At 42.2% G+C, this 25,880-nt stretch overlaps 1 protein-coding gene and 1 pseudogene across 5 annotated transcripts in view; one reads left to right on the plus strand and one right to left on the minus strand.

Annotated features, from left to right (window-relative positions):
• Positions 1 to 25,880, plus strand: part of DISC1 (DISC1 scaffold protein) — a 359,999-nt gene that overhangs the window by 217,801 nt on the left and 116,318 nt on the right. The window lies entirely within an intron of this gene.
• LOC132685580 (low molecular weight phosphotyrosine protein phosphatase-like) lies at positions 4,688 to 5,482 on the minus strand (annotated as a pseudogene).

Here is a 25,880-nt window from a genome sequence, read left to right on the forward strand (position 1 = left end):
AGTCTTAAAATAGAGTGCATTAATAGAAAAGTTGAGGTGGGGTCAGGGCAACAGATTTGGGAGGCAACTGCCATGGAAAAGGTAGTTTGTGACTCACGGATCTGGAGGCCATGACATGGCTTGGGGTCCCCCAGGGAGGCTCCAGGGTCAGTCAGGATGCAGAGGGAGAATGGGAAACTGTGAACCTCTGTCTCGTCCATAGAGATTTCACACGTGTAGCGGGCACCCATTTGTGTCAAAATGTTACCGCCTTTGGTTCACATCAACCTCTGTTTTAATTTTTTCAGTTTTTTTAAATGAAGGAAAAATGACAAATACACTAATGTCCCGTATCCTACATTGTGGATGGTCTGTTTTGTTTTGTTTTTGTCCCCCTCTGTGTCTTTGTCATACAGAGTTTTAAATTTTAAATTAGATGACTCTAACTTTTCCTTTATTGTTCGTTCTTCCTATTTCTTTTTTTTATTTTTTAAAAATGTTTACTTATTTTTGAGAGAGAGAGAGAGAGACAGAGAGACAGAGTGTGAACAAGGAAGGGGCAGAGAGAGAAGGAGACACACAGTCTGAAGCAGGCTCTAGGCTCTGAGATGTCAGCACAGAGCCTGACGAGGGGCTTAAACTCACGAACCGTGAGATCATGACCTGAGCCGAAATCAGACTGTTAACCGATTGAGCCACCCAGGCGCCCCATCCCATTTCTTGTTTAAGAAGTTCTTGCCAGTTTGTGTCAGTATCTTCCCTATTTTCTTCCGATTTGTAAAGTTTTGCTCTATACCTTTACTTTTTTTAAAATATAGTTTTTTATTTACATGTGGGATTTATTGTTGTGTTTGGCATGAAGTAGGGACCTAATCTTGCCTTTTTACGTTTGAATACTCAGTGGCATCATGATCTCCATTGATGTGTGTGCCACTTGTGTGTGCCTGCGTCTACTTATAGGTCATTATACTATTCGATCTGTTTGTCCTTCCCTTCACTAACCACACTGTTTAATTGCTATGGCTTTATGATTTATTGTACGTTTTGGTATGTGGTAGGACATAACTCCCTCCACCTCTCGGCCCCCTCCATCTCTGCCCATATAGGACTAATCGTCCTTTGTGTTCAAAGTTGTCATTGTTATTCATGGCCCTTTAGGATCAACTTGTCAGATTTTAATTGGATTGCATTGAACTTGTATATTAAGTGTTTGAGAGGAGGGCCAGATGTATATTATTGACCTTCCCATTCATGAACATTTCACGACTACAATTATAGTGTTCCTTATTTATACAGTTTGGTTGTTGTTATTAAATTTATCCTATGTACAGTTCAGATTTTTTTTTTTTCTATCACAAATGCTAACTAAAACAAAACAAAACAAAACCAGGGGCATTTGGCTGACTCAGTTAGTAGAGCGTGTGACTCTTTCAGGTCATGAGTTCAAGCCCCACAATGGGTGTGGAGCCTACTTAATTTTTTTTTTTTTTTAATTAAAAAACAAAAAAACCCCTCTCTCATCAGTTTTTGTTGTTTTACACTGTGTTTCATATGATCTTGTTTCCAGCAACTTTGCTGGAATTGTTTTGGTTTTTTATAGATTCTCTTTGATTTTCTATGGAGGAATCATATCCTTTGTAGGTAATAGCATTTTGTTTCCATTCTTTCTTTCCATTCTTTATTCTTTTCATTGATTCCCTCACTTGTCTTATTTTGTATAGATGCAGTGATACCTAGTGTCCTTGTGTTTTATCTGATATTAGAAGGTAGAATTCTAAGGTTAGACTATTACGTATGATGTTTGTAATTATGATAGAGACACTATTAGATTAAGGCTGTTGAGGTGCCTGGGTGGCTCAGTCGGTTGAGCGTCTGATTCAGGTCATGATCTCCCAGTTCGTGAGTTCAAGCCCTGCATCAGACTCTGTGCTGACAGCTCAGAGCCTGGAGCCTGCTTTGAATTCTGTGTCTCCCTTTCTCTCTGTCTTTTCCCCACTCATGCTCTGTCTGTCTGTCTCTCTGTCTCTCAAAAAATAAATAAACATTAAAAAAATGATTAAGGGGGCGCCTGGGTGGCTCAGTCGGTTGGGCAGCCGACTTCAGCTCAGGTCATGATCTCGCGGTCCGTGAGTTGGAGCCCCGCATCGGGCTCTGTGCTGACAGCTCGGAGCCTGGCGCCTGTTTCAGATTCTGTGTCTCCCTCTCTCTGACCCTCCCCCGTTCATGCTCTGTCTCTCTCTGTCTCAAAAATAAACATTAAAAAAAATTTTTAAAAAATGATTAAGGCTATTTTCTTTAATTCCTTTATATATGTATTTCATTTAACATATTGAAATGGTGAATTAAAGCCATAATTAAAATTTTGCTTTATATAAGCAAATTATTAACATATATATTATATAATATGTATATATAATTATAAATATATATTATGTGTAATTTTGCTTTATATATAATCTACACGCAGTGAAATGCACAAATCTGAAGTGTGCGGTTTGATGAGTTTTGAGAAATATATATATCCATATAATTTACACCCTGTAAAGCTATAGAGTCTCCCCCACCCAAAGTATCCTTTGTAGTTAACGCCTCCCAGTCTCTGGTCAGACAAATATCAGTCTCATTTCTGTCACTGTAGGTGAATATTGCCTATTCTAGAAACTCTAGAAAAATGGAATGATACTGTATACATTCTTTTCTGTCTGTCACCTTTTATTCAGCATGTGGTTGACATTCATCCGTGGTGTTGTGGTGCCAGTAGTTTATTTCATTTTTATTACTAAGTAGTATTTCATTATATAAATGCACTACAATTTGTTTATTCCCTTTCCTGCTAATGGACATTGGGGTTATTTCTAGTTTTTGACTAATATGACTTAAGCTTCTATGAATATTCTTGTCATAAGTCTTTCTGTGTTTTCATTTTACTTTGGGTTATTACTGAAAGTGTAATTACTGGGTTGTAGTGTAAGCATGCATTCAACTTTACGAGAAACTTCCAAAATTGTACCATTTTATATCTCTTCGAACACTGTTGTAGAGTGTCCTATATCATTATCAACATTAAATGTTGTCTGTCCTGTTTGTTTTAGCCATTTTAGTGGCTATGTACTGGTAACTAATGGTTAAGGATTTTTTTCATGTGTGTATTAACCATTCACATATTTTTTTTTTAAACTTTTTTTAATGTTTATTCATTTTTGAGAGAAAGACAAAGAGCATGAGCAGGTGAGGGGCAGAGAGAGAGAGGGAGACACAGAATCCTGAGCAGGCTCCAGGCTCTGAGCCGACAGCACAGAGCCTGACGTGGGGCTCAAACCCACAGACCGTGAAGATCATGATCTCGGCTGAAGTCAAATGCGTAACCGACTGAGCCACCCAGGTGCCCCATCCATTCACATATTTTTCTTTGTGAAGTTCCTGTTCAAATATTTTGGCCAGTTTGTTGTTGGGTTCTCTTGCAGCTATTAAGTTGTAGAGGACCTATTAAGTATTTTGCAATCAAGTCTTTTGCCAGGTATATTTACTACGGATATTTTCTCCTATTTGGAGAGCTTTCTTGTTCATTGCTTTTTTAAAAAAAAATCTGTATTTTCATAATTTCTCCGGTTTATTTTGAAAACAATCTTTTCTGACATGTATCTATGTGAGTTTTAGATTAATTATCTCACAGTTCACAGAAATGACCTATATTTGCCTGTAAATTAAGCACTGATGAATGCTCATTAACATGTCAATATTTAAGTATTCCAACATAAAAGAGCTTTTTCTAACTTTGTAATTACTTTCTTCCCTCCTAAGCTAATTTATTTTTGACATTTGGGTTACACATGCACATAAGAAAATGACACGTTTTGCACACTGACCGTGAGATAAACCAGCGTATAAGTGTCTTTCTGGATCAGATTAAATTTCCAGGGACAAAGTGGTTCAAATGGGAGCAAATAAGCCTACTTCCTTATAAAATAAACTAAATAAACAAAACCTAGGAAGTATTAAAGGTGCTTAAGATTAATTCCACAAATATTTTTCTGTTTTCTTTAAAAATTTTTTTAATGTTTATTTTTGAGAGAGAGAGAAACAGAGTGTGAGCGGGGGAGGGGTAGAGACGGAGAGGGAGACATAGAATCTGAAGCAGGCCCCAGGCTCTGAGCTGTTAGCACAGAGCCTGACATGGGGCCCGAACTCCCTAAACACGAGATTGTGACCTCAGCCGAAGTCTGACGTTTAACTGACTGAGCCACCCAGGCGCCCTTCTTTTCTTTTAAGTACGCAAGTGTGTATGATGAGCGTGTGTAAATTAACACTTTTCATCTAGGTTGTGCGCTCCTGTGGATGGTGAAGGGCTCTGGTATAAGGAGGCAGTGTGGGAGAACAGGGGGTTTTCATCCTCATCAAGCCGTCCACACTTAGGGAAGAGGTAGGGCAGATGACTTACAAGCCTCAGTGGGCTCGGATTTTGATCTGGGTCTGAAAGTAATGCTTATTTCATCCTGCTCTATTTTGTTTGTTCCATAATTTTTGTAACTGGAGGAAAGTGGTAGGTTCAACTAACCTAAGGACACTTTACCCCATAAACCACGTGAATCAAAACTCTTCATTCATTCTTCTGCCAAACACAACAATTGATTTTCGTCTATAATTATTTTTTAAGTTAAGAAGGAGCAAGTCAACCAAAGAAACAGCGGTGGCCTCGAGCTATGGAATGTTACCGCACTTTGACACATTGACTGAGAGATGCCGAGGCTGTGGGGACTAGCCCCGCTGGCTGCAGCCAGGAATGGATGCAGTGTCTTTGAACCTCCTCTAAGCAGGCCCTGCAGCACCTTCCACGCTGCTGGGAGATATCCTGAAGCCGGAGTCACTCCCATAATAGGGATTTCCAATAATAAGTTGCTTTCTTGGATAATAGCTCCCAAGTGGTTCAATTTTAGCTTTGCAGGTTTTAGTTTGTTTACTTTTTCTAGTCAAATCTCTCAGATTGCTTTCATCCGTACATAGTGTATAATCTAATGTGGCAAAGTCTTCTTGGTAACCCACCTGGACAATGTGATTCGTGGGAGTACCATGCTCCTTCATGCAATTCTGCCCTTGATAATCGGGAGGGTTTTCTGTTTCATGCGTGGATGTTGTTGCGCTGTCTACCCTCCAATTATTTTAAATGTTTTGATCAGTTACAAGTTTTCTCAAAACTGCTCTTGTGGGGCGCCTGGGTGGCGCAGTCGGTTAAGCGTCCGACTTCAGCCAGGTCACGATCTCGCGGTCCGTGAGTTCGAGCCCCGCGTCGGGCTCTGGGCTGATGGCTCGGAGCCTGGAGCCTGTTTCCGATTCTGTGTCTCCTTCTCTCTCTGCCCCTCCCCCGTTCATGCTCTGTCTCTCTCTGTCCCAAAAATAAAAATTTAAAAAAAAAAAAAAAAAAAAAAACTGCTCTTGTGATGAGTGATTGACAGATGTTACCCAGACACAGGAACAGCACTGACTTGGGCACCTGCTCAGCCATCTTCCCTTGCACACAGAGGCACCTGCTGACTGCATCAGGAATTTTCTCCTGCTCATTTTCATAATGTGTCTTTTGATGAGTTAAAGTTTCTAATTTTGATGAAGTCCATTTCATCTGTTTTCTTCCTTTATTATGTTAATGTGGTTAATTACACTGATGATTTTCAAATGTTTAAATAACACTTTTTTCCTGCCTAAACCATAGTTGATCATGAAATATTATACTTTTTACAAATTGCTGGATGTGGTTTGCTTACTATTTGACTACATTAATAATGAGTGTTAGATCAGTGTTATGCTGCCCTCATAAAATTATTTGAGATGCATTCTTTTCTCCTGAAATTTTCTGAAAGTATGTGTGAAAGTGGTATTTTTTTCTTCCTTAAATGTTTGATAATATTTAAGAGTAAAGTCACTTGACTTTGGAGTTCTTGAAAGAATGCTTTAAATTATAAATTCACTTTCTTTAATAGATATATGTGTATATATAATTTTGATAATTTGCACCTTTGAGGAACTTTTCTATTTCATCTAAACTGTTGAATTTGTTGGCATAAAAAGATGTTCATAATATATCCTTATTATTCTTTTAATATCTCTAGGATCTATAGTAATGTGTCTACTCTTTTTTTTTCTTGATGGCATACCTGGTAACTTGTGTTTGCTTTAATTTATGCTCTATCAGTCTAGAGTTTTAACAGTTTTACTGATCTTATAAAAAACCAATTTTTGGGGGGCGCCCGGGTGGCTCAGTTGGTTAAGCGTCTGACTTCGGCTCAGGTCATGATCTCGCAGTTGGTGAGTTCGAGCCCTGCGTCGGGCTCTATGCTGACAGCTCAGAGCCTGAAGCCTGCTTCAGATTTTGTGTCTCCCTCTCTCTCTGCCCCTCCCCTGCTCATGCTCTGTCTCTCTCTGTGTCTCAATAATAAATAAACATTAAAAAAATAAAAAAACCCAATTTTTTGCTTTTATTAATTTTCTCTACTGTTTCTCCATTTTATATCTCATTGATTTCCATTCCTAGCTTTATTATTCCTTATTTCTAGTTACTTTGGGTTTTATTTGCCCTTCTTTTTTACCTTCATAAGGTTGACACTTACATCAATGGTTTTAAATCTTCTATTCTAAAACTATAAATTTCCCTCTAAGCATGACTTCAGTCAGGCCCGCAAATTTATTAAGTCTTCATTATCATTCAAATTTCTAATTTTCCTTGTAATTTATTCTTGCTCTGTGAGTTACTTGGACATAGATTGCTTACTTTCCAAGTGTTTGAGTATTTCCCAGATATCTTTATGTTACTGCTTTCTAATTTAATTTTGTTGTGTTTCAAAAACATTCCTGGTATGATTTAATCTTCTTTGAAATTTTTGAGTCTTACTTTATGGACCAACCTATAGTTTATCTATAGTTCTATGTGCACATGAGAAGAATGTAAATTTTGCAATTATTGGGTATAGTGTTCTATAAATGTTGATTAAGTGACTCTGGTTGATAGTGTTCAAAATCATTATCCTTAACTGATTTAATGTCTACTTGACCTATCAGTTATTGAGAGAAGTTTGTTGGAATCTCTAACGAGTATGTTGGCTTTGTCTGTTTCTCTTCTCAGTTCTATCAAATTATATATTTCAGTGCTTCATTGTTTAAGTACTTTGATACTTCAAGTATTTTCATCCTCCATCAGAAGCATATACATTTAGGATTGTTTACGTACCCACTTTATTATTATGAACTATTCCTCTTTACTTATAATACTTTTTTTTTTTCCTGAGGTCTGTCTGGCAGGAATATAGTTACTTCGGTTTTTTTTATGACTAGTGTTAGCATGATGTATCTTTTTTCATTAATTTTAACCTATGTCTTTAGGTTTCAAGTGGGTCTCCTGGAAACATACTAGTGTTTGATCTTGCTTCTTTATCCAGACTGATAATTTCCTCCTTTAACGGGAATCTTTAATTCATTTATATTTAGTAGAGTTATTAATATGTTTGAGCATAAGTCTACTGTCATGCTATTGTTTTCTATTTTTCCCATGTGTATTTTTTTCTTTTTTATTCTTTTTCTGTTTTCCATTAGAATTGAGTATTTTTCAGTATTCCATTTGATCTCTTCCCTTAGATTATTACTATCACACTTTGTTTTGTTTCCTCCATGGGTTGCTCTAGGGTTTACACTCTGCAACTTTAACACTCTTAATTCAAACAATATTATACAACATGATATATATATATTTATTTATTATTTATACCGCATATTGCTATTACTATTCTTTTACTTCTATATGTGTTATAAACCCAAATTAATAGGGTTTTTAAAATTAAATTTTTGTTGGGGCGCCTGGGTGGCGCAGTCGGTTAAGTGTCCGACTTCAGCCAGGTCACGATCTCGCGGTCTGTGAGTTCGAGCCCCGCGTCAGGCTCTGGGCTGATGGCTCGGAGCCTGGAGCCTGTTTCCGATTCTGTGTCTCCCTCTCTCTCTGCCCCTCCCCCGTTCATGCTCTGTCTCTCTCTGTCCCAAAAATAAATAAAAAAAAAAACCGTTGAAAAAAAAATTAAATTTTTGTTAACTTTCCTGGGATAAACTCTTACTTTTTATACTGTGTTGGGGTCTTACTAATTTTTTTGTATTATTATTATTATTATTATTATTATTGTTTTCAGTAATCTCCACCCCTAGCATGGGGGCTCGAACTCACAGCCCCAAGAACAAGAGTCATATGTTCCACCAACTGAGCCAGCCAGGCACTCCTGGAGTTTTGCTAATTTTTAAAGCATTTTTGCATTATGTTAATAAGTGAAATTAACTGTGATTTTATATCCTCATACTAAGTTTTTCCAAACTTGGTATCAAGATTATACCAGTCTCATAACACGACTGGGAAGATGTCCGTTTTTTATATTCTCTGAGCACCATCCTCCTGTGCCTAGACGGTTGCAGTAGCCTGAGAGCCGTTCTTTACCCATTCAGTCGTGTCTCATATACCTCTGCCTCCAAGTCCATTTGGCACAATGTGGTGATTCTGCTAAAATACCCGTCCCTTGCCTAAAACATGAAATGGTTCGTGGCTCATCTTAGCAACTCAGTAATTATTTGTTTTCTGGAGTTCCTCTGGCATCATGCATGCTGAAGTGTTGTCATGTGACCACTGGTATCGTCCCATACAGGCTCACGGCAGCTTTTCTACCTAACATATTCCCACTTCCTATGGTGTTTCGATTTTGACAACAGTGCCTGTTAACAGCTGTCATTTTTCATGCGGTTACCTGTGTGGTGTGATCTGGGGTCTAGTTAGATGGGAAAAACATTTAGGGAATGGTCATGAGCATGACATTGTAGATGCAGTGACCAAGAATTCTCTGCATTTTCCTCGGTGTGGGGGCCAGGGCAGACTTTTACAAGAGTGATACAGTGTTTAAAAAATTGGCGTCAAAATCTGCCCATTTGAAAGCTGTGTCTTCTTAGAGGCAGCTCTACGTCTAAGGTGTAGCTTCTTTTGGGAGCTGTCCCTTCAGGAGAGGCACATTAGGTGCCGTTTCTGAAACATTTAGTAAAAAAATATGTTCCGTGCACATTTTTTCCATTTTAGGCTATCTTCTTTACTGTTCTCCCTTCTTCAATACGTAGTGGGATTTCATTTGTTTTCCCGATGCCCTTGTAGAAAGTAGGCCAAAGCACTAAAATATAATCATCCCAGTTTCGTAGAGGAGGACTTCAAGGCTCACTTAGAGGTTATGTCACTGGTCCAGGACACATGTACCATGCAATAGAACAGGGGTGCAAAATAAGACTTGATTGGGATCTCGGTGTCCTGATTTCCTCATCCCCCTGAGCACTGCTTTCCTCATAGGATTGATGCGAGGGATTGAAGACCGTGGTATGGGAAGCACGAGCATAGTGTCCTGTCCTGGGTCGTCTGGTACATATCATACCTGCAAGACACATCAAATAAAGTTCCCACCGCAGGGAACTGAAGTACTGTTTATTATTCCTTCGCACAACTCAGTAGATTTTTAGAGCACTGCCTTGCGAGGTGCCAGGCCTTCTGTTAGGTCCTGTGGGTGAAACGGAGGGGATTGAGCAGTGCTCTGCACCCTTCTGGCATCACCGACTGGGGCGGGGGGGGGGTACTCAGAACCACAGCGCTACCCCGGGAGAGCAGTGGGAGCAGGGAGGCAGGGAGGTGACTGATTTTACCGGGCAGCATTTTGCAAGAGACTTCAGAGAGGAAGTGACACTGGAGGTAAATCTTGAAGGCTGAGTGGACTTTCCTCAGACAGAGGATGTGGGGCAGAGCACTTGCGATGGAGTCAAGGAGCTATTGCAGCCAGACCTCGGTGAACTGACTCGGGCATGCTTCCGCTGGACTAGCGAGAGATCTCAGATCAATAGTCAACCCTGCTATGGTTTCTTTGTCACTCTGCCTTTTCTTTGGAATGAATGGAGCTTTCTTGTCTTTTGTCCTTATTTTTCTCCTCTCTGGGGTACAGTAGCAGGTTGTTTTATTGTCCCCTGATAAGTGACTGGTCCAAATAGTATTTCAGTTACCATTTATGGAACAAGGCCAGTATATTTCTTTCATTTATACAGTGCTGACTAAATTGTCCCTTCCTTTCCTCTTTCTGCGACAACCTTCAGCCTATTTGTAACATTTGAAAAACTTCCTTGCGGTGACATGTTTGCAGTCATTTGTTGTAGAGTCTGCTGCCTGTTGGGCTGCTGTCAGTGTTTGGAAGCAAAGCTATGTGGCTGATTGGAAGCTGGTCACCATGTCCTGGTGTAACCAGTCCCCTGGTGCATCGTGACACCCCATGTACCTCACACCTGATCTTGGGAATGGATAGAGCTTTATCTTTAAGTTACTTCTTTAGGGTTACGTTAAGCCAGGGGTGTTTTGTTTATTGCTTTGCGTTTTTCCTAAAATCAGAGACGATTTGGTTTCAAGGGATAACCCACCAAAGTAGAATTTTAGCAGCTTGTTCCTGGGACAAGGGGCAGAGGGGACACTCTATTAAATACATACAGCGAATATCTTTTGAATCTCTGTACAACAGTTTTCTACTTCATGAGAAGTAGGAGGTGTGGTTGTTGCCCTCCAGGAACTTATAATAGAATCATGGAGAAATACACATACACATTAGATAAAATAACAAGATGCCATCGAGTGAATTAAAGCAGTATGGAATATACACAGAAGCATGAGCAGAGAAAAGGTTGAAGCTATATATACTCAATTTAGGTCAGTCATGACTTCGACCTGCAGCAAATGAAATAATGGTAATAATAAAAATTGCTTACAATCACATGTCATAATCTAACCATGTATCTGTCTATGTTCTTAGGATCTAAAAACACACAAACACACACACACACACACACACACACACACAACACGCATACACACTGACTTTAAAGAAAGAAAGATTTGCATTTTCTTGTTTTTCTGATGTTTTCGTGTTAAGGGGGAATTTCAGTCTCCTAGCTGGACAGATTGTCCAGAAGACAAGGCATGGTTGGCCAGGAAGGGTCGGCGTCTATGCTGGGCAGGGTAAAGGACATTTTGACCGCACACAGATTTTCTTTAACGCAATTGTGAGGAAAGAAAAAGGGAGAAAAACCTGGCCTTTTACTCCTTCACCGTGGAAAGTTTTGGAGTAAATGGAACATGGCAAAACAAAATGTAATTTGGAACTGATGTTGAAAGTCAACAAGTTGGAAATAGTTGCTGACTGTTCCATATCAATAAATAACTAGAGCAGATGGAAGAACCAGGTGACAAATATTACCAGAAAATTCTCCTAACACTGGCTAAGCAGTGGAAATTTTCCCCACCGTTCAGCCACAAACTGCTTGCGTCCTGTGGATTTTCAGACTAGTTCCAAGGAGTCAGGAAAAGGATAGAATTTTACTTTATGCCTTTGGCAGTGGTTCTGACTGTAGTGTGTGTTAGAATCACCTGGTGGGCTTGTTAGACACAGATTGTTGGGCCCTTAGTGCTTCAGATTCCATAAGTGTAGGGCCTGAGATTGTGTGTCTCTAAGAAATTCCCAGGAGATGTTGATGTTGCTGGTCTGGGGGCCACATTTGGAGAACCACTGCTTTGGGGAGACGTGGCCTATGACCTACTTCCGGGTTTCTTGCATTGACCTCCTTGACTTTCATCAGTAATGATATAACTTTGGAAAAATCGAACCCTATATGAGGATCTTGTCTACCACTTGATCTATGCCTTTCCTTTTGTTATTCGGCGTGGCTGTTAGTTTTACCTAATTAAAATGCTGCATCTGGTTTTGGACGGTCTGATTAATTTTGAGGATGGAATTACCCTGAACAGCAATATGTATTTGTTTAGAGCTTCGCTCCCTTCCCTATCAAAGCCTGAGGTTTGATTTCTTTACACATGTATTTTAATAATCATCATCATTAGTGCTGAAATTAGAGATAAAAAATCACAATCACCCCAGTGTATTTTTAGCATCTAAGCATGAACATTTGATTATTGTTTTCTGTTGAGTTTGTCATATGTTCCAGTAATTTCCAATACAGAAGTACTTTTTGTACCAAATAGGTTTGCCTACAGTGGCCAAATGTAGAGACTTCCCATTCTGTGTTATTTTATACTTCCTACTCCTCTCCTGCTTCCCCAAATAGACACAGTCTATATAAGACTAGATTTATTGGATCTTCATAATTTATACAAGGAATGTATAAGTGATTTTAGTTGTCTCCAGAATAAAGATCTCGTTCCCAGAGTAAAAGCTTCTGAAGCCATGTATTGAGAATAAAATGATTTTATTCATTACGGCATTAACTTAAGATGCATTCTTTCAAAAAGTCCAGCCTGTGTCTGGGATTTAACTTTCTCTTGCCCCTGCTGCCTTTCGTGTCTGTTTTCATCAGGGACTATGGCTTAATCTTCTTCCTTGCCCTGCAGCAGGAGATGGTTATTAGCAGCTAACACCGAAGCTCCGAAAAATGCTAGCTCGCGTTTATTTTGTCCACAGGCAGGCCGGCACACATTCCCCAATCAGGGAAAAATAATGCTGCTGGTCTACTGGAGACGAGTCTTATCTCAAGCACCGGTGGGATGCAGTCAGATAAGTGAGAGAGAGCTACAAATAATACATGTAATTGACCTACGTGCTTCCGTATTAGAAGGCCTTGCATTTATGTCCTCCTGAAATAAGACGAGGGGGGTTCCTGGGAGGCAGTAGTTTGCTAAATAACTTGCCCAAGGTCACCCGGTAAAATGACCGGGTAAAGAATTATGGCTTTGTGATCCGTTCTTTTCCTCTGCAGCCACATCCTTCTGTTCCTTTCTGAAGAACAGAGTCCATGGCTTATACACAGACACTTGCAGAGAGGCACTTCCGAAAAAATGGAAGATCGTGCGTGCCAGATGAGTTTATTCTGTTCATTTGAAAAGAGTTCTTGGAAGGAAAAATAAGATAAAAACAGAGAGGGAAGCAAACCGTAAGAGACTCTTGAATACAGAGAACAAACAGGGTTGCTGGAGGGGAGGTGGGTGAGGGGTGGGCTAAATGAGTGAAGGGCATTAAGGAGGGCACTTGTTGCGGTGAGCACTGGGTATTATATGTAAGCGATGAATCACTAAATTCTACTCCTGAAACCATTATTACGCTATATGTTAACTACCTTGGATTTAAATTTTAAAAATTAAAAAAAAAAAAAAAGCTCTTGGATTTTATTGCTGGTCTCTTGGAGTAAGAGTTGGAGGGCATGGAGGTGGTGACTCCAGACAAGGAGATGCTGATTTTCTTCTTTTTTTTGAATTTTATGTATTTATTTTGAGAGAGACAGAGAGCATGCAGGCAGGGTAGGGGCAGAGAGAGAGAGAGGGAGAATCTCAGGCAGGCTCTGCGCTGTCAGCCCAGAGCCCAACACCAGGCTCGAACCCAAACTGTGAGATCAGGACCTGAGCGGAAATCAAGGGTCGGATGCTCAACCAACTGAACCACCCAGGCACCCTGGGCACGGTAGTTTTCTATGCCTACAGTAATTCCTGACTATATCCAGAGCTATTCTCTCTTCATTTATCCAAGAATGTAAGTGGAAGGATTTTAAATATAGGTACATTTTCTTAGATGCAGGCAACACAGTGTTCTCCGGCTCATTAAGAAAGATTGCTTGGACGATGTTAATTTGCCGTAAAATTTCTATGAGGTCCAGAGAACCAAACGTGGATGCTTTACACCCAGAAGTGAAATAGCCAGGAGAAATGTCCAATCTCACCATGCAACTGGGGCAGTGGAAGGTGCAACTGCCCTCCACTGCTTGAACCTTGCAGAACTAGGCACTGGACAGAGGATATTATGCCCAAGCAGCTTCAGAAACGCTAGACGCCTCTGACCATGCTTCTGGAAGAGCTCCTGGCTGCTGCTTCAGGATACCCATCATGGCTTCCTGGTCTCACGTGGGTGTGACAGCAGGGCAGGTCAACCACAGACAGAACCTTAATGACAAGGGGATGTGGGAGTTATCGTCTTTCACTTTAAATCTCTACTGTGGAGGAAAATGTGTTTGGAGGGACCAGAGTGGTTTTGAACGAACCAACTGGCAGAAAATGCCACAACTTGTTCTCAAATTTTATTACTTACCATGGCGTGTATGAAGTCATGCTGTGAACCCATTCCCCTTGCAAATGACTGGCCTGGCTTTACACTGGCTATCAGATGAAAACTAATTTCCGAATTTACGTATAGTATATGAAGACGATTAGTACACAGAAAAGCCTAGGCATGTGCTATGATTCTTATTTGGAACTGAAACTTGTGTATACCTAATTTGGAGAAACTCCCATTTCACTGAATTTGCATGCCTATAATTTCCTTTAAACTTGCTCAAAGATGGCAGCGTGATGCATGACAAGGGCAGGCATTGTAGCCAGGGGGATCCAGATTCATATCTTAGTGTTGCTACTTACTTAGCTACGTGATTTGGGGCAGTTGCTAAGCCTTCCCGCTTTTCACTGGCGAGAACACTGGTGCCGGTGTTAGAAGCCTTTAGCCCGTTGAGCTCTGTGTAACTTAAGTGGGGTCAGGTTTGTCTGGCACATGGCAGACACTGATGAATAGTAGTTTTTCCTTCTTCTGACCATGGTGCAATGATGCCATCATCTGATCCTTTCATTCTGGTCTACCTGTGTATTTATTTTCCAATATGTATCGTGTATTTAATCACACAGTTTATTGCTTTAATATTGTTCTCAGGTTATCCCATGTTTATGTTGTCTCCCGGTTAGTGACTGGAGAAGAGAGGGTGTGGCTTCTTGTTATTTTGCCCTATATCTTCTCTCTGAATCCTACTTCCTCCCTAAGTAACTGAAAGAAGTGTGATTGACTAGATCAGAGCCGCTGTGAATGGCTGCACAGGCTGTACACTGAGCAAGAGCCCCACATCTCATGGAATACCAGTCACACTGAGTATTCATTACCCTCATCATGTAATTTTAATAATTAATCATATTACACTTACGTGTAGTAGGTCTTGTCCTGATAACGTCAAGATGATATGGAAATTTTTCAACAAAAAGAAGTGGCATGTCTTGAAGAAGGGCATCTCCTTTTGCACAAATGGAAGATGTAGGCACCACATAGGCTTGCAGTGGTCCTGGATAAGTTAAAAAAAAATTATTTTTTTAATGTTTATTTACTTGTGAGAGAGAGAGAGACAGACAGACAGACAGTGTGAGTGGGGGAAGGGCAGAGAGAGAGGGAGACACAGAATCTGAAGCAGGCTCCAGGCTCTGAGACGTCAGCACAGAGCCCCACGTGAGGCTCGAACTCACGAACGGTGAGATCATGACCTGAGCCAAAGTCAGACGCTTAACCAACTGAGCCACCCAGGTGTCCCAGCCCTGGATAAGTTAATGATATCAACCAATGACAGAGTGTTTTGGAAGCAGTTCACCTCTTCATGCAGTGATCATTTTTTTGGTGCCTCGTATGTACCAGGCACTATTTGCAGCAGTTAGAGATACCATGGTGATAACATACAGTTACACTAGTTTCCTAGAGTTGCCTTAAATCAGCACAAACAGAAATGTGCTCTCTCACAGTTGTGGAGGCTGGAAATCTGAAATCAAGGTGTCAGGATGGCCGTGCTCTCTCTGAAGGCTCCAGGTAGAACCTCTCCCTGCCTTGTCTTAGTTCCTGGTGGTTGCAGACAATCCTTGGCATTCTTTCTTTGCCTTGTAGACACCACTTTAATCTCTGTCTCTGTTTCCACATGGCCTTCTTCCCTGTGTATCTGCGTGTCTTTGTGTATCCTTTCCTCTTCTTATCAGGATGCCAATCATTGGATTTAGGGCCCGCCCTGATCTAGTAAGTAACTTAACTAATTACATGTGCAAAGACCTTGTTTCTACGTGAGGTCATCCTCACAGATCCCGGGGTTAGGACTTCAGCATATCTTTTTGAGGGATTCAGCCAGTTATAGTCATGGAGCCTATATGATTATACCTTGAGATGGAGGACGGCAGACAAATAAAGGAACAATAATTATATAATATGTGAGTGATATTAAGTGCTAAGAAGAAAACCCAGCCTCAGGGCACAGGAGTGGCGTGTATGCGTGTGTGCGTGTGTGTGTGTGTGTGTGTGTGTATTTCTATTTTAGACTGTTGGGTTAGGGAAGGCTTTACTGATAAGGTGACAGTTGAGCAGAGACCTGAATTAAAGGAGTAGGCCAGCAGTCTGGATTCTGGGGAGGGATTTTCCAGGCAGAGGAAACAGCCAGCATGCTGAGCATCTGAGAAGCTGCCAGGAGGCCTGTGTGGGAGAGACTCGGGGGGAGGGCAGTAGGAGGTGACGACAGGGAGGAAAGTGGGGACAGATCATATAGGACGGTGTATAATAGGATGTTATGACCTTTCTGATTAAGATGGGAAGCCATCTCAGGGTTTTCAGCAAAAGAGGACATAATCTGATTCACATTTTAAAGGATAGCTCTGTTGCCATAGTGAATAGACTATAGCGAGTCAGGCTGGACACAGAAGGGCTCTACTCACACTTAGTGCAGTGGTGTAGACAAGAGCTACTGGGTGTGCAGGCTGTGTGGAGTGAGAACTCTGACCCTGCAGGAATCACAGGCCCAGGCTAACCAATCCAGAAGCCCAGCCCTCTCTTCTCCTCAACCCTGAGTTCTTCCCTGGTCCTTTATCATCTATGGCATCTTTGAGGTAGGTATTGGATTGGAGGCTTTGCTCATCCTGTGGGTACAAATTTGGGGGCCCAAAAATCATTTTAGGAATTAATAGTCACAAGCTGCCGCAGGCCAGGCTTTCTTTAACATTACATCTTCCTCAAAAATTCATTGGAAGTCTTTCTCCTGTTTCTTTTCCCATCCCTTCCCTTCTTGAACAACTTAGACATTAGGTGAGTGAGGTAGGTAGGCATCCATGATGGGGGAGCTGCAGTGTCTCTTCTGTGGTGTCCCTCCTAACAAGCTCAGTTTCTTACTGTCGAGGATGGGGGTTACCGTTGAGGAAAGGGAGAAAACTGGAAGGGACCCTGTGGTATCAGAGTAAAACCAGAGGTACTACCGTGAACTCCAAGTTTTCAATATGTAGAAATAGAGAAATACCAATGTACAAGTGTGTGTGTACATATGCATTCATACATGTATCTTCCAGCTCTGCTACTGAGAGACCCTGGGAACAGTGACACCCCAGCAGCGGTAAACACACCCAGAGTCCAGTTCTTGGCTTCTAAATACTACTTTATACTGAGAGGAACCAGGGCTGTTGGGAACCACTGATGAATGCAAGCAGAAACAGTACAAGATGGGGCTAGAACAAGTTGGGCCTGGAAAGCAAGGATGTGTTCACAGAATTGTGGGACAAAAGGACCCAGAATTCACCTTGAATGCTCTCCACCCCCATGCCCTCTGGCCAAACTGGACATAATTTGAGCATCAAAATAAATGAAGATGATACTAGGGGATTATAACCCAAGAATAAAATGGAAAATAACGAGTCCACGTATATACAAATAAATACCCTGAAGAGATTCTTGAGGAATGGGACATTTAGATAGTTTCGATTACATTCCCTCTGAATACTTATTAAATACGAAGATGAGGGGTGCCTGGGTGGCTCAATCGGTTAAGTGTCTGACTTTGGCTCAGGTCATGATCTCACGGTTCATGAGTTTGAGCCCCGTATTGGGCTCAGAGCCTGGGGCAGCTTCGGATTCTGTGTCCCACCCCCCCCCCCCCCCGCCCCTCCCCTGCTTGTGCTCTGTCTCTCTCTCTTTCAAAAATAAATAAACATTAAAAAAATACAAAGATGAAAAGAGTAGCTCTATAGTGGAAAAGTCTGGCAGGCCCCATCTTGATCAAGTGATCACAGTTAATATGACCAGTAATTCCCACCAAAAATGCAAACCTGACTCTACTCATGAGCAAACACCAGACAAATTCAAACAGAGTGACATTCTGCAGAATAACCGGCCTGTAGTCCTCAGAAGTGCCAAGGTCATGAAAAGTCAAGGGGAGACTGAAGAACCATTTCATACAGAAGGAGGCTGAAGAAACATCAGAACTCTGTGCAGTGTGTGGTTTTTGAGGTTTTGAGGGGGTCGGGGAAAGCTTTTGTCACAAGAAAACATTACTGGGACACTTGGAAAAATTTTGTTGGAGCCTGAGGATGGATGATCCTCATCTATCAGTATTAATTTCCTAGTTTTGGTAGTTGTCTTGTGGTTATGTAGGTTATGTCCTTGTTTGGAGGAAAATACCGCTAAAGTAGCCAGGAATCTAGGGGCATCTGGTTAACAACTCTCAGATGGTTCAGTAAAAAAAAAAAAAATCGTTCTATATTTGCAACTTCCCTGAAACTTGTGTTTGTTTAAAATAAATTGCGTGAGGGCATGAATTTTGGACCATGCATCAGTAAAGGAGATGCCGGTATAGGATGCCCAAATTATTTGGTCTGTTCTTGAGGTTAGCATCCTCACCACTACTAAATTCTCTCCTGTGTGTGTGAGTGTGGAAATCTCCAGGGTCCCCAAGGGTCCCGGTGCTTCCTCTACATGGGATACGGCGTGAGCTCTGGATGGATGCAGGCCCTTCCTAGCGACAGTGCGGCGGTATGTGAAAACGAGGGCTAAGACAAAGCAAAACGAAATAAGCACTGACTCTGGGCTGCAGGTAGCCAGAGCGGAGCGGCTCTGACAGCGGTGTGCTTCCTCAAGCTTTCCGACGGATGAAGCGGATTCTCTAAAGCTCGCCAGGTTAGACATCGCCCTGATATGATTTGGCAGATATTGTGGTCGTGTTTATTAACTCTATTTGGCTCCCTGAAGGCAAAACATGAGCTGCATATGTATTAAGGAAGAGAACAGGAAGCACCAATAGAAAAAAAAAAGGGGCGGGCTTCTGTTTTATTTCCTTCCAGAGTCCCATGAGTGAACAACTGTATTTAAACATTTTGTCTGGATGTGGTTTTGTAAGCCTGAAGAATCTTGTCTCTTACATCTGTGCTTTGTCACCCCCTCCCACCCCCCCACTCCCAAGGTGATACCTATAATCCCATTTTTTCCCAACAAGCTTGCCCCTTATGGCTGGTGGGGCACCAGTTTTATCCCTGGCTAAGGCTGTCATTCTATGGCTAATGTTTAGTAATGCTTTGCTTTGGGATAGAGAAGAAATCAGCCTTTTCAGCCATGAATTATGGGACTCCTGATCATCTTGTCTTGGCAGAGGACTTTTTATAGAAGAGCCGCCTTTCCTTCCTTTCTCCTCTGCTTGCAGCAGGGCGGGGCTGGGACTCGTGTGAGGCCTGGAGGCCCCTAGCACGTAGAATTTAAGGGGGCATCACTCTCAGGGTTGTGCAGGTGCAGGGTCAGCGCCTGAGGGTCGTCACCTTCTTAAATGAGTTGTAGGCACCTGCAGTCATGTGAGCGTTTCTCCCTTCTGTGTGTCACGAAGGACCCAGCAGATGCCAGTGCTCTGAATTTTTCCTCTATGTTCCCCAGCATCACTTCTTTTGGCAAGTAGCATTTCCAAGGGACGGTAGATGATGGTTTCACCATGTTGCTGCCACTCCTCAAGACACAAGATTTCCAGCCATGTACCAGGGCGTCATCTTTTCTTCTCCACCAATTTCCCATTTGGGTCCTATTTCTTGTACCATTTTACTCCCGGGTAATAAATTCTGTATCAGAAAGTTCAAACAGCCGTAAGCGACAACAGCCTCCGCGTGGTGGCTTAAATCAATTGGAGGACTTGCTTTTCTCTTGCAACAAGAAGCCTGGAGACAGGTAGCCCAGAGTCAGCAGGGAGATGTCCCAAGAGCCTGGATCCTTCCACGTTTCCACTCAGCCATCCTTAGCATTGCTTGTCTCCCAGTGTTCACAATATGGCTGCCCCTCTTCTAGCATCACATTTATGTTCTAGGCAGAGACAAGACCATGGGCAAGAGGTGCATAACTGATAAGTCCACTTCTCTAGTAAATAGCTTTCTCACAAGCCCAACCAGTGGCTCATGCTTATGTCCCATTGGTCACTACTGTGTCCTTCAGCCACCCAGTCTGCAAGACAACCCGAAATCCAGTTGTTGTTGTGTTGTGGTTTTTTGTTTGTTTGTTTTGAGTTTATTTACTTTTAGCTAAGGATGTTGTCATCCCCAATAAGAGGTTGGTTATGTTGGGAGAATAGCTCTTGGGTAGGAAACTGGTGGTCTTGTCATGGCTCTGGAAACAGCAGGTGGCAAGGAAAATGGCTGCCAGGTGGCCTTTGGCTGCTGCCAGCTTGCATCCCCCCCCTTGTCATCCCCACCACAGAAAGGAACCTCTTTTCTTTCAATTCCTGAACGTCAGTCTCGGGAAGACTCTGGTTGTCTTGGGTGGCACATCCATCCCTGTGATGACAGGGGACAGGAGCCATTCTTGTCATCTCCACCTTACCACCCGGGGCAGGGGTGGCTTCCTGAGGATGGGACAACAGATAAAAGCAGGTTGCTGCTACAGGCACGCTACATTTCTATCCCAGATATTAAAAGGAAGTGATCAGTTTATGTGGGCAAAGACAAAAAGAGAGGCCTGTCCAAGGGGAGAGAAAACAACATTCATGGCGGGTGTGTGAGAATTGTGTATGCGGTTCTGGTGGTGGTCGGGAACCTAGCTTGGCTGCAAAAGAAGGGAAATGAAGAATGAAGTAGGTAGGGCACCAAAGGTTGGTAGTTAAAAAAACATTTATGTTCTGTCTAGTAAGATTCTGTAGAATCTTCTCTCTGAAGAAGGAACGTTGTTACCTTGACAAAATACCCACCTCAAGCTGTCTCTTCTATCCTGTATGTTTTTGACCTTATGTTAGTTAGCATTAGGCTCAGCTATGACAGAAAATCCCAAATAATTCTTAATTATAGCTGCTTACAATAGACATGATTTGTTGTTGTTCTCACACTAATGTGCAGGTAGGCAGTCCAGGGCTGTCACGGTGCCTTCACGGTCTCAGGGACCCAAGCTGCTGCCATGTTGCTTCTTCACATGTGACTTCAACCTCATGGCCTATAAAAATGTGGTGGTTGAGGAAGAAGGTTGGATGCGGAGACCATGCCTAGGCATTCTGTCCCTTGGGGAGGGTTCCCAGAAGCTGCTCAATGACACTTCCGGTTATGGCCCTTAGCGTAGGTCTTAGTCCCATGGCCACATCTGGCTGCAAGGGAGGCCCAGCCCCAGGCCCTATTCTGTGGATGGAGAGGAGAATGGAAGCTGGGGGGCACTTAGCAGTCTCTGTCCGGGCACAGCCCTCTATCTGAAGGTCACTTCAGGGATTGCCAAGCCATGAACCTGTGCTTGCCCCTCTCAGCAGCCCATGGGCACTTCCTTCACAGGGTGGACTATGCCTCTGAAGGCGGCCTGAGGGAGCTTTAACAGCAGCTTTTGTGAGGCTATAAAGAATAGCCCTTGTCCACAGCACAATTTTGAATCTCTGCAGTGATAGGAAGTTACACTAATTTTTAGCTGAGGTAGAAAAGAGAAGTAGACAGTTTTCGAATGGAAGTTACCTAACTGGATTCTCCAAGGGGGCATTGTAGCACCAACAGGTTGCAATTTCTTAGAAGGATGCTGAGTTGGGGTGCCTGGGTGGCTCAGTCAGTTAAGCTTGATCTCAGCTCAGGTCATGATCTGATGGTTCATGGGTTCATGCCCCGTGATGATCTCTGTGCTGACAGCTCAGAGCCTGCTTAGGATTCTCTCTCTCTCTCTCTCTCTCTCTCTCTCTCTCTTTCTCTCTGCCCTCTGCTTCCCATTCTGTCTCCCTTACTCTCTCTCTTTCTTTCTTTCAAAAATAAGTAAATATTAAAAAAAGAAGGATGCTGAGTTCTTAGACCTCAAATCTCTGCCATTTCTCCTGTATAGTATTTACACAGCTCAGCATGCCTCCTGTGACTTACAGAAGGTCATTGCGTCTAAACTGAGACCTCTCATATGATGCTACAGTTTTCTTTCCTTCGGATATCCACAGTCTTTACCCATGTTTAGAAAAGTTCCCAGAGCCTTTGTTTCATCCATGCGTCTTGTTAATGATGTAAATACCATGGCCATTGAATTTATTCTCCTTGAGAAGATGAATTCACTTTGGCTGTAAAAAATTACAGCGTTCGTGTTCCGCACACAGACAGCAATTTGACCTCTTCTTGATGACTTAGGATGAATATTATGTATACTAATTATACTAATTAAATAATATTCTTCAATTGTATACATAATCACACTTTAATTCTGAGGCTGTGTTCCTGCTGAACACAAAGATCAGGAAGGTCAAGGTGATTATCTTCATTTTATGATTCAAAGAGGCTAAAGTATTTGTGCTCGTACTTGTAGCAAAATTAGAATTAGAACTGGAACATGTGACCCCAAGTTCATGACTGTGCGCATAGCAATAGCCTCAGGGTCTGTGGAGTGGTGCATGGCCGCAGGCCCCTTCGTCAAATGGCCGTGGGGACTGCTGTGTTTTGAGTCCTGTGTTCTCCTCATTTTCCTTTTTCTTCCCTCTCTCCCCCATACAGGCTACGAGCTATATTTGTGCTAGCAACGTTCTTATTTCAGCTCTTTCCCATTTTAATCTGTTTGTTTTCATCTGTTAGGACCTTAGCAATGAGGAGCAAGATGGTTTACGTCTTTATGCAAGGCAAGAGAGGAGGGACTGGGCTGAGTGGGGGCCTGCCAATAACATTCACGGGATCTCTGACCTCCCTTGTTGGTTCCTAAGTGACTGTTCAGATTCGGTTCCTGGTTCTGGGTTGCGTTCCACGTCCTGGGAGCTTGCTGATGGCTGCATTCCAATCAAGTGAGATCACAGCCGTCACCTGCCTCTGTGCACGCCTGTCTGTGTTATACGTGTATTCGTAAGTGACTGGTCCAGAGCCAGTATTATCTTGGAATACAATATTTGCAAAATCCAAGGACAGTTTTCCATTTTGTATGTCACCTACAATTATCCTGTGGGACCCTCCGTTCGGAGACATCTGTCTGTTTTGCTCTCAGGGTTCCTTGGTATACATTCTTAAATGCACTTCGAATGCTTACAAGGTCTGTGAGACCCTAGGTCAGCAGGAAGGAAGAGACGTTTGGGGAGGGAAGGAAAGAGGAACGGCAAGAAGGAGACAAATGCCTAGTTCCTTACCCAGGAGGCAGCCTGCACCAACTCCCTACTCCGGAAACCTCAGTAGCAGCTGTCCCATTGTGACCTAATTTTGGTTATAGCTTTCCATTATTATTTATATGTTTTCTACATTCCATTCCCTGGGCAGAGTTGTTTTTTTTTGTTTGTTTGTTTGTTTTTTTCTTGGTCTAACTTTCCATAAAGCCCCTCAATTTTAAAGAATTTGTCATCTTCCACTCTAGTGCCTACTTTGTTTGACATTTATTTTCCTTTAGATTTTACCCTTTGTGTTGCACTAAGTCTTTGTTGATGGATGAATCCTGATGGTTTTTAAGAAGCAGGAAATACTTTTCTTCCCCCTCCTCACTGATTGATTTTCTTGATGCAACATGAGTGTAATTTATATAATTTATACACATCTCAGCGGTACTAATCTTGTTTTGTTGTTGTTCTCAAGACAGCTTTGACAATGAGCTGCTACTTTCTCTTTGATTCTTAATTCAGCATTAATAAAACACCATGCATTCGTGTTATCCTCGATAATAGTGAAAAATGTGCTTAAGACTTCGCCGTAGTTGTTTTCAAGTTCTTGGTAGATTTCCTTTTCTTCTTACTCTTAAAAGGTTTAGCAAGTAAATTTAAGGTCAAATGGGGAGAGCTAAGCTTCTCCCTGGCACGAAGGCTTTCTGGTTGGGTGTTTTTGTCGCAATGGGCCTTCTGGCTAGTGCATGGAACTTTGCTATGGGGGTTTGCTCTAAGTTCATCCTTGGCTAATTTTATTCCTAATAAAATCTCCTAATTTTATTTTGTGGCTAAAGTCCTCACCAAACGTATTGATGCTGAGACTGGACAGAAAGACCTTTTCTGGTAAACTTTTTCTTCTTTAAACATTTTTTAAATGTTTATTTGACAGAGAGAGACAGAGTGTGGAGCAGGGAAGGGGCAGAGAGAGAGAGAGAGAGAGAGAGACAGAATCTGAAGCAGGCTCCAGGCTGTGATCTGTCAGCACAGAGCCTGACGTGGGACTCGAACTCATGAACTGTGAGATCATGACCTGAACTGAAGTTAGACGCTTAACTGACTGAGCCACCCAGGTGCCCCTACCTTTTCTGATAAACTCTTAATCTTCATCAGAATGAGTCAAGATGAATTCTGTAAGGGCGTCTATTTTGGAAAATGTATAATGGCAATTGTGGTTTCTCTCACAAACAGACGTTTGTATATAAAAACAATGTGCACAGTGATTACAAATAATTTTTAGGTGTGCCTGACTACAGATAGGATTTGTGTGCTTTGATTTATTTCCCTGTGGGAATCTGTTGTTTGTGATTGCGGCTGAAGTTTACATTGCCAGGCACTGGGGCCAAAGCAGTGAGGGTTTCCCTGCTGGCTCCCTCAGGGGCAGAGGCTCTCCCCCTGGGCACTTTTGACCTTCCGGACCAGATCGTTCTTGGTGTTTGAGCCTGTCTAGTGCACTGCAGGATGTCGGGCAGTGTCGCTGGCCTCTACCTAGTAAATGCCAGCAGCATCCCCTTCTCAGTCATGATGGATCAAAGATGTTTCCAGACCTCGCCAAATGTCCCCTGGGGACGGGGCTGCCAGAGTCAGCAAACAAAATCAGGGGATACCCAGTTAAATTTGAATTTCAAGTCAGCTGCAATTTTTTTTATTGTGGTTAAATACACATAACATAAAATTTGCTATTTTATCCATTTTCAGGGGTACAGCTTGGTGGCATTGAGTACATTCACTTGTCGGGCAACCATCACCTCCATCTGTCTCCGGACATTTTCATCTCCTTAGACTGAAAGTCTGTCCCCATGGAACAGCAAATTCCCATTCCTTCCCATCCCTCCCTCTGTAGCCCTTGGTAACCACCAGCCCACTTTCTGTCTCCACAGATTTGACTATCCTAGGTACCTCATGTAAGTGAAATTGTACAGTATTTGTCCTTCTGTGACGGGCTTATTTCACTTAGCATCATGTCCTCAAGGTTCATCCAGGCTGTAGCCTGTGTCAGAACTTACTTTTTTTTTTTTTTTAACGCTGAATAATATTCCATTGTGTGGATAGACCATCGTTCGTTTATCCATTTATCCACTGATGGCCATTTGGGTTGTTTGTACCTTTTGCCTATTGTGTATAATGCTGCTATGAACATGGTTGCTGCTGCTGATTTTTTAAGGATAAGTATATCCCATGTAGTTTTGGGATATACTTATATTAAAAATTGTTCATTGTTCATCTGCTATTCAAATGAACTGGGCATCCTGTATTTTATCGGGTAATCTTACCTGGTTAAGAACCATGACCCTAGGCACTACCTTCCTTCCTCAGGCCCTGGCTTGGGGCTGCATGGACAGCAGTTGAATTTAGGATTGCCATATACAACTTACATGTTAAATCCTGGGTATTCCCAGACTTTGAGCACCGTGCAGCACATGCAGAGCAAGGTGGGCACGGTAGCATTTGCTTTCTTCAACTTTGTGAGTCCACAACTGGGGAAAGGTGATGCAGCTGCTGACCTTTCACTTTGATTTGCTTCTCACCCACTTTATCTGGTAAATTAATGTTTATTAAGGTGTTTATCGAGAGAATAATATCGCAATCGAATTCTTCAAAGAGTCAAGCTAAAGAAACAAGTTGGGGTCCTCACTGTCCACTGGTCTCCATTAAAACGATCCCTTTCTTCCCGTTTTGCATTGCCTACCACCCAGAGAAAGCCACTTAATAGATTACTCTTACCTGATTGAGGACGGTTGAGTGTGGCC

This window comes from Panthera onca, chromosome D2 (genome assembly GCF_046562875.1).
Source record: "Panthera onca isolate mPanOnc1 chromosome D2, mPanOnc1 haplotype 2, whole genome shotgun sequence".
NCBI classification, from domain to species: Eukaryota; Metazoa; Chordata; class Mammalia; order Carnivora; family Felidae; genus Panthera; species Panthera onca.